Genomic DNA, 8263 nt, shown 5'->3' with positions numbered 1-8263 from the left:
AGCAAAGCACAATGAGCATCTGTTGCATACATTTTGTTTTTTTGTTTTTTCTGCAAGTCATCAAATCCCGTCTACCCCGTCCCCTCCATCTGTGTAGCTTGGACTGGAGAACTAGACTCTCTGCATTTCCGTTCCCACCTACAAAATGGAGATAATAATATTCCCTTGGTTTGCCTTCTCTATTTTGTTGGCAGACTCTTCAAGGCAAGAGCATATGAAGCCTTGATGTGCTACTGTAACATGAATACTACATTCAATGAGGTGCACCACAAGCCTGAAAAGGAGATACTGATGATCCTTTGGGAAAGAGGTGAGTTCCTCATGGAGAAAGTTGGGCATAAGAGGAGAAGGTGGGACACTTTTCTAACCTCAAAACCAGACTCAGGTTACATTCAAGCTCTCATTTGGGTGAAGTCTCTTCTCTATTCTGAACACATTCTCTCAGTGCTAATTTTTATTATGTAGCCATAGAAATAAGCTGCAGTTCATCAACAGCTGTACAGGTTGCTTTAAAGCACCAGAGGCTGCTATTACCATATGAAACAAGTCCCCAACTCCATTAAAAGGCAGGCAGCGTTTTTCACACAGCCAGAATAAGTCGGAGAGAGGAAAAGGAAGACTGGCAAAAGAAAGGGATGCCGGTTTTAACAGGTATGAGAGGGAAAGTTTCCCTTTCAGTTTGAGATCTTCAGTGGAATCCAAATTGCCCACACCTCTGGCATTTCTTTCTCTCTCTCTTACAGAGACAATTATCGTTACATTCTTGGCATGCAAAAAGTACTTGTGGCACCTTAGAGACTAACCAATTTATTTGAGCATAAGCTTTCGTGAGCTACAGCTCACTTCTAGGTGCTAGATTCTATGTCGCACCTCCGGAGGGACACAGCAAAGGCACAGGCCAGGAAGAGGGGGGAGCGGATGGTGCCATTTGTGTCCTACCTGGACTCTAGACTGCTGCAAAGACCAAAAACATACGCTAGTGTCAGTTAGCGCAATCCCTGGGGTCTGCTGTAACTCATGGCAGCCTTACCCATGCTGCATATGGGCTGCTCCCAGCCTAGAATCTCCATAGCTCTAAGCACGAGGAGCATGCCCCCTCTCCCATCCTCATTCCTCTGCCCACTACATCCCCTGTATACCAAGCTCTGAGGGGTGACAGAGTAGGGCTACTACGCTGTTCCTGCATCAGAGGAATTTTTTCCTAGCACCTTGTGATCTCTTGATGCGGATGGAGCAGTAGACAGAGCCTGGAGTTGGAGGCCAGGATCTGGCTCAGTGTCTAAAATACATATCTACAGCCCTGTGTTCACACATCATGTATCTCTCTGAGGGAAGCTATTCACACCTAAGGCAAGGCCAGCACTTCTCTTGGACACCCCTCCCAAATGGTGGCTTTCGCCAAGCTAGAACTTACTACATTGAACAACAAAATATAGAGAGAGATTGTTGTGGGGAGTGGGCGAAGGGGAATTCCTTGATTTACTTCCCTCACACAGTCCATGTTGTCCATGCAGCCAAGGGGAGCTGAAGGCTGCTCTCTCTCTGCAGCTTCTTGGCTGTGAATGCTGGCCAGAGATAGCTGCACAAGTTGAGAGCAGCGTGTGTACATGTCTTGAGAGTGCTGTCTCCAGACTGGATATACAATATTCTTATTTTTTAAGGGTTTTTCCACTGATTTCAATGGGCACTGGATTGGGTTCAATTTTCAAAACCACTTATGGGATTTAGGAGCATGAGTCCCATTGAATTTCACTCCTGCCACAGTGTTATTGGGATGACTCATTTCCATCATTTCTTTTATACATTCAGGGCACGGTTTTCAAAAGCACCTATCAGGTTTGGGAGCATGAGTCCCGTTGACTTTCAATGTGACTTCTGCTCCTAACTCCATTAGGCACCTTTTGAAAATCCCACCTAGATGCTCTTAAAACCCTAGATGCTCTTAAAAATCTCCCCTAAGTGCATAAATGAAGTAACCCCAAAATGGGCCATCTCAGCCACTTAGCAGGAACTGAGTACTGTGATCCCCATGTACTGGACTCAAAATGAGTCGCTGAAGCTCCTGGTTTCAGATGCATTATGGAGGTGACACATGTTCTGGTTCTGGAGAAGGGAAGGAGGAAATAGTTTCATACCTACACAAGTGAGTATTTCCACATAATTCATGGCTTTGGGCTAATATTCAAATATTGCTTTTTTATAATATTTGTCATACTTTTATCAGCTGTACACAGTATATGCACGTTATGTATTTAGGGAAATGTTCATTTACCGAATGGTTTCCACAGCCAGATGGTAAACTTTGATTATATTTTTTTTTAACGTGAATTATGCCACATGCATTCACTGGAAACTGATAGCCTCTATTTATCTGTATAGCAGCTACAATGTAGCACAAATGTCCTCACACGCCACAGCCCAAATGACTTCCTCTAGGTGTGAAACTGTAAGCCAGACTTTGACCACTCAGCCATTGGGATGACTGATGAGCAATGGCCATAGTGGTTTTCAAAGAGATACTCGTCCACCAGGAGCTGAACTGATCTTCAACTCTTTTGTATATTATAAGCCACTGAGCAGTGGGATGATGGTACCACCTTTCGGTCACCACTGTTTTAGGTGGTATGTGAATCAGACATATAGAGGATAAAGTCCCTGGCCCTCTCCACAGCAGGCTTTGAAGCCAGCAATTCTTCTGTGAGAGCTATCATCCGTCATGGCTAGACTTAAATGGGAGTTAAACACTTGTGTAATTGTCTGCAGGACCAGAACCTAAGAGACTTTTACATGTGTTAGGAGGGGCAGAGGGGACCTCATAGAGATGGGATGAATGCCCAATTACATTGTGGGGAGAAGACACACCTTCAAAAATCTTGCAAAGCTGTGAGTTTGGAAGGTCACACTGTCCCCTTCCTCATCGCTCTGAAGGAATGGTTTGAAGAAAATTCTGTGAGGTGAGCTTTGGCATTTCCAGGCACCTCTGTTTCCACAAGAGGTCTGTGATCTGGCCCTGTGACAAAGTGTTGTGCAAACAGCAACTGACGCAGAACTCTTGTCAGTGAAAGGATAAACAGTTGCTCTGGAGTACCCTTGATTAGGCCTCATTAGATTGGGATGGGCTGAGGAGAGCCCAAGAGGCTAATTGGCCTATATCCCTGGAGATAGAGTAGTAGAATCATAGAAAGCGGGACTGTGAAAGGTCACCTAGACCCATCCCCTGTACTCATGGCAGGACAAGTATTATCCAGACCATCCCTGACAAGGCACAGGAAGGAAGTGCTCAGGGTGTGTGTGTGTGTGTGTGTGTGTGTGTGTGTGTGTGTGTGAGGGAGACTAGAAAGCTTTTCAGTTAGAGCCAGGTGAGATCTCTCAGGGGGAATTTCCCTTCTCTCTTCACCCTCCTTGGCCGAGTTAACTGAGGATTGTATGGTGCATAGGAGCCAACTTCCCCTGTAGCCAGGGGGTGTTTGACCCTGCCCCTCCACTCTTTCCCTCAAGTCCCTGCCCCACTTCTTCCCACCCCTGCACCACCCCTGCCCCACCTCTTCCCCGCCTCCTCCCCCGAGCGCGCCCCATCCCCGCTCCTTCACCTCCATCCCCGAGCTTCCTACACCCCGTGAAAAAGCTGTTTGCGGTGGGTGGGAAACTCTGGCAGGGACGGGGAGGAGCTGGTCGGCAGGGCCGCTGGCAGGTGAGAGGTGCTGGGGGAGCTTGGCTGCCAGTGGGTGCTGCTGTGCAGCACCTGCTAATTGTTCTCTGAGGGTGCTCCAGCCCTGGAGCACCCACGGAGTCGGCGCCTATGGTACGGTGTTGCAAAGGCAGTTGCACTAGTTTGGACAGATGGCAGAGAGACCATGGTGAAACAAACCACCAGTTGTTTGACCAGGAAAAGGTCTCTGAGTGGTTTGTTCCTTGGAAAGTGGCAGGAGCAAGATCCCATCCTAGGATGGCCAGATAGCAAGTGTGAAAAATCGGGACGGGGTGGGGAGCAATATGTGCCTATATAAGACAAAGCCCCAAATAGCACGACTGTCCCTATAAAATTGGGACATCTGGTTACACTATCCCACCCTGTCACATGCCCCAAAAGCTTTGGCTCAAAATCCCCATAAAGTCAAAATTCTAAACTATAAATCTTGAAAATAAAAAATCCAGAGTGGGTCAGTTTCCTTTACTGGTGTTTAAATGCTTTCCCCACAAAATCATACTGTAGTAGCATGCTGGTAGGAAAATCATCAAAGGTGATTTTCCCTGTCCTCATGATAATAGTTAACCCCTTGATAGTACTCAGCACCATGTATTCTTTGACAGGGTTCCATTCCGTGTTTAGGGTTTATGTACTGCCCTCCGTTCCCGTTTCCAGTCGTGTACAGGTTTGGTGTGGTCGGCCTTTTGAATTTTTTATTATTATTATTTTTCTGTGTTTGGATGGGGGAATGTGTGTGCTTGTGATTTGGTTGATTTTTTAGAGAAAAAGTATGAAACAATAGAAAGAGAGGCCTTAAAGGAAAGGAGTTTTTAAAAAAAGAAAGATTGTTTGGTTAGGAGAGATGTTGGTTATGAAAGAAAAAGTTTGAAAAGAGTAAAAAGGAATAGAAAAATAGAAAAGAATGAAAGAATAGAAAAAATTTGAAATAAATTAAAAAAGCAAAAGCTTTATTAAATAAAATTGGGAGCCTACACACTACGGCCATGTCCTTTTACAAGATGCCTAGAGACGTCCAAGAAGCCTGAATTGTTTTTGGGTGCCCCTATTCGTGTTCAGAAGAGATGCCCCATTTACACTTATTTTGCTAAAGAGACAACTGTGATGCTGAACTCAGTGTTTCAGCCTGAAATAAAACTGAATAACTAGGAAGACTTTATGGAGTCGTCACCCGCTGTAAAAGAGGAAAGGAAAAGTGTGTGAAAAAATTTGTTTCCAGCTTTGCAGGAAGCAGACTTGAAGGTGGAGGTAAGGTGATTTGTATTATTTCATAATAAAATGTTTAAAAATTATAAATGTTTTATATTTTATGATTAAATATATTTGTGCTTTTTATAGGTAGGAATGGAAGAAGAGCCAGTATATGAAGACATGGCAGCCGAGGGATCATTGGAGGACAGCGATGCTGAAAGCCAGCAGAGTCATGGAAAGATGTCATCATTGTTATGATAAAAGCAACTGAAAGTGTTACCAGTTGTGAAAAAATTTTTAGAATTATGTGCTTAAAATGGATTTTTTTGTTTTTTGACAGATAACCACGCCAGGACCGTACAGGATCACAGCTCTGGTGTGTAGTGAGTGGCCATCAGATACAGAGCCAGAAGCGCACGATGCGGTAAAAACACCTTAAATTATTCTGAAAGAAAATATATATATAAGATGGAGTTAAACACAGCTATAAGTCTGTGTTTAATAACAGGGACCTGATATGGCTTCTGATGGCGCGACTGCCGGGGATGATGATTCAGGAACAGATGAGGGTATGATTGAGGTAGCACAAGTAAATTGTTTGCCTTTTTTTATTTTTAAAAGATTACAACAGAGAATTTAAAACATGCTTTTTTCTCTGCTTCTGACAGACATCTTCAGAGGATGAAGAAGATAAAGACAGATGTACGTTGAGAGGAATAACCGTGATATGCACCTGCTGGTTTTGCATGAAGCATGATTTAAAAAAAAGAAAGACTGTGAAAAGTGAGGAGGTTGATTAGCAAACCTGCAAGGATGACGTTATGGCTGACATTATTAGGGCTGTTGCAGTAAAAACCATTTACCACTTTTTGAAAAGAGAGTGTTTTGAAAACTCTGCAGCCTGCGTGAGAGAGGCTTCCAATGATCTCAGCCACATCTGTTTGTCTTGGGATTGCTCAGAAGTATTTCACCATATTAAGATATATTCCTTCTCATCTGAATGTGGTTCAGGTCCTAAATATAATTATGACTGAAGCCTACAAACTGAAGCAGCTTAGCATGACCACTGAAACTGTAACCAAAGTTGTCAAAATGATCAAGGAGGGAACAAAGACACCAGACCCATCAGCACTGCTGGTAGACCTTTCCAAGACGGTGTCAGCAGACATTGGCCGATTGGTGTGCAGTGCGGTTCGTAAAATGAATCCTAAAACTTTTTACATGCCAGTTCTTTATCCTAAAAGGTCAAAAAAGAAAAGCCTGACTTTTGATTAATATGCAACGTAAAATAAAAAAGACTTGTATAACCATTTTTTATATTCCTTTGCTTCTGTATTAAACAAATTGTGTTTAGCTGTATCCTATATTACTCTGCTTCTGCATTACATAAAGACTAGTTTTTCAAAAAGTAAGAGGTGTATAGCCGATTCTGTATTAAATAAAAACAAAAGCAAAAATTGACATTGTATATACATGTGTTTTAAAATAAGATGGGTTATACATGGCAAAGTTGCTAAAGAAAATTAGTGACTTTCCAGGGGAAGTTGGGTACTACAATGCCAAAACTCCCTTATTTCAAAGGTCACTAAAAAAAACACCATAAAACTTTAAGCAGAAAGCAGGTTGGAGCTTGATTTGCGGATCGAGATGCTTACACTTTACATCAACAGGCAAGAATTAAATGGAAAAGAAATGAAACGGTTGTGTCTGATGTGGCCGCGCAAGGACAGATGGATTTGGGCAACATGGCCCCCTATTCTAACCACAACAATGGTCGACAACATATTTTAACAGTGATAGATACCGTTTGTAAATACGCCTGGGCAGGATCCCTGAAGAATAAGATTGGGGAAGAGGTGGCAAAGGTGTTTAAAGCTATTTTTAGACAAAAATTACAGACAGATCAAGGATAAGAGTTTTAAAACAAAGCTTTAAAGGCGTTTGTGACATTCCCCGGGTGTTATCTGGACCGGCTATCTGCTAGGTCACGCCAATCCTCGACTCTGGGAGCCAGCCTGACCCGGCTTGTCGAGAACTCCATGCCTGGGCTGTTCACGCACATCCTCTAGCACAGGGGTGGGCAAACTTTTGGACCTCAGCTCCACATCTGGGTATGGAAATTGAATGGTGGGCCATGAATGCTCATGAAATTGGGGGTTGGGGTGCGGGAGGGGATGAGAGCTCTGGGGTGGGGCCAGAAATGAGGAGTTGAGGGTGTGGGAGGGGGCTCTGGACTGGGGCAGGGGCTTGGGTTGAGGGCTCCAGCTGGGGGTGTGGGCTCTGGGGTGGGGACGGGGATGAGGGATTGGGGGTGCAGGAAGATTCTCTGGGCTGGGACCGAGGGGCTCAGAGGACAAAAGGGGGATCAGGGCTAGGGCAGGGGGTTGGGGTGCAGGAGGGGGTCAGAGGTGCAGGCTCAGGGTGGCGCTTATCTCAAACTGCTCCCGGAAGCAACAGTATGTTCCCCCTCCAGTTCCTATGTGGAGGTGCAGCCAGGTGGCTCCGCACATTGCCCCATCTGCAGGTGAACCCCGTCCAATGGGAGTTGCATGGGCAGCGCATAGGAGCTAGAGGGGGGACATGCCGCTGCTTCCGGGAGATGTGCAGAGCCACAGCCTGCATGAAACGCGGCAAGCCCTGGACCCTGCACCCCGGCAAGAGCTCAAGGGCCGGATTAAAACATCTGAAGGCCAGGATGTGGCCCCTGGGCTGTAGTTTGCCCACCCCTGCTCTAGCATGTAAGCTGCTCCCAGCTACGTGAGTGGGCACTTTTGGCCAGCTGCTGCTGGGATTGTGCAACCGAATGACACTAGCCAATATCTCCGGTCCCAGACATGACCCTAGGAACCTCCATCTTGCAGTGTGCAGTTATGCCCGCTGGATGCTGCAAGCTTATATGAGTTCATCAATTTAACAAAGAAATTGATATGTACCAGGCTTGTTATCCCAAGGGGAGACTCTGACAGGCTTCAAACCAAACGCACTGCTTCAGGTAGAATAAACAAACAAATTTATTAACTACGAAAGATAGATTTTAAGTGATTATAAGTCAAAGCACAAGAAGTCAGATTTGGTCACATGAAATAAAAGCAAAATGCATTCTAAGCTGATTTTAACACTTTCAATGCCCTTACAAACTTCGATGCTTCTCACAACAGGCTGGCTGGTTGTCCTTCAGCCAGGCTGTCCCCTTTGATCAGCTCTTCAGTCGCTTGGTGGTGGTGTCTGTAGATGGAGGTGGAAGAGAGAGGAAGAGCATGGCAAACGTCTCTTCCCCTTTATCATGTTCTTTCTTCCCTCATGGCTTCCCCCCCTTTCAGAGTCAGGTGAGCTTTACCTCATTGTAGTCCCAAACTGACCCAGGGT

Source organism: Eretmochelys imbricata, chromosome 5 (assembly GCF_965152235.1).
Source record: "Eretmochelys imbricata isolate rEreImb1 chromosome 5, rEreImb1.hap1, whole genome shotgun sequence".
In the NCBI taxonomy this organism is placed as follows: Eukaryota; Metazoa; Chordata; order Testudines; family Cheloniidae; genus Eretmochelys; species Eretmochelys imbricata.
This window is presented reverse-complemented; position numbering follows the sequence as displayed.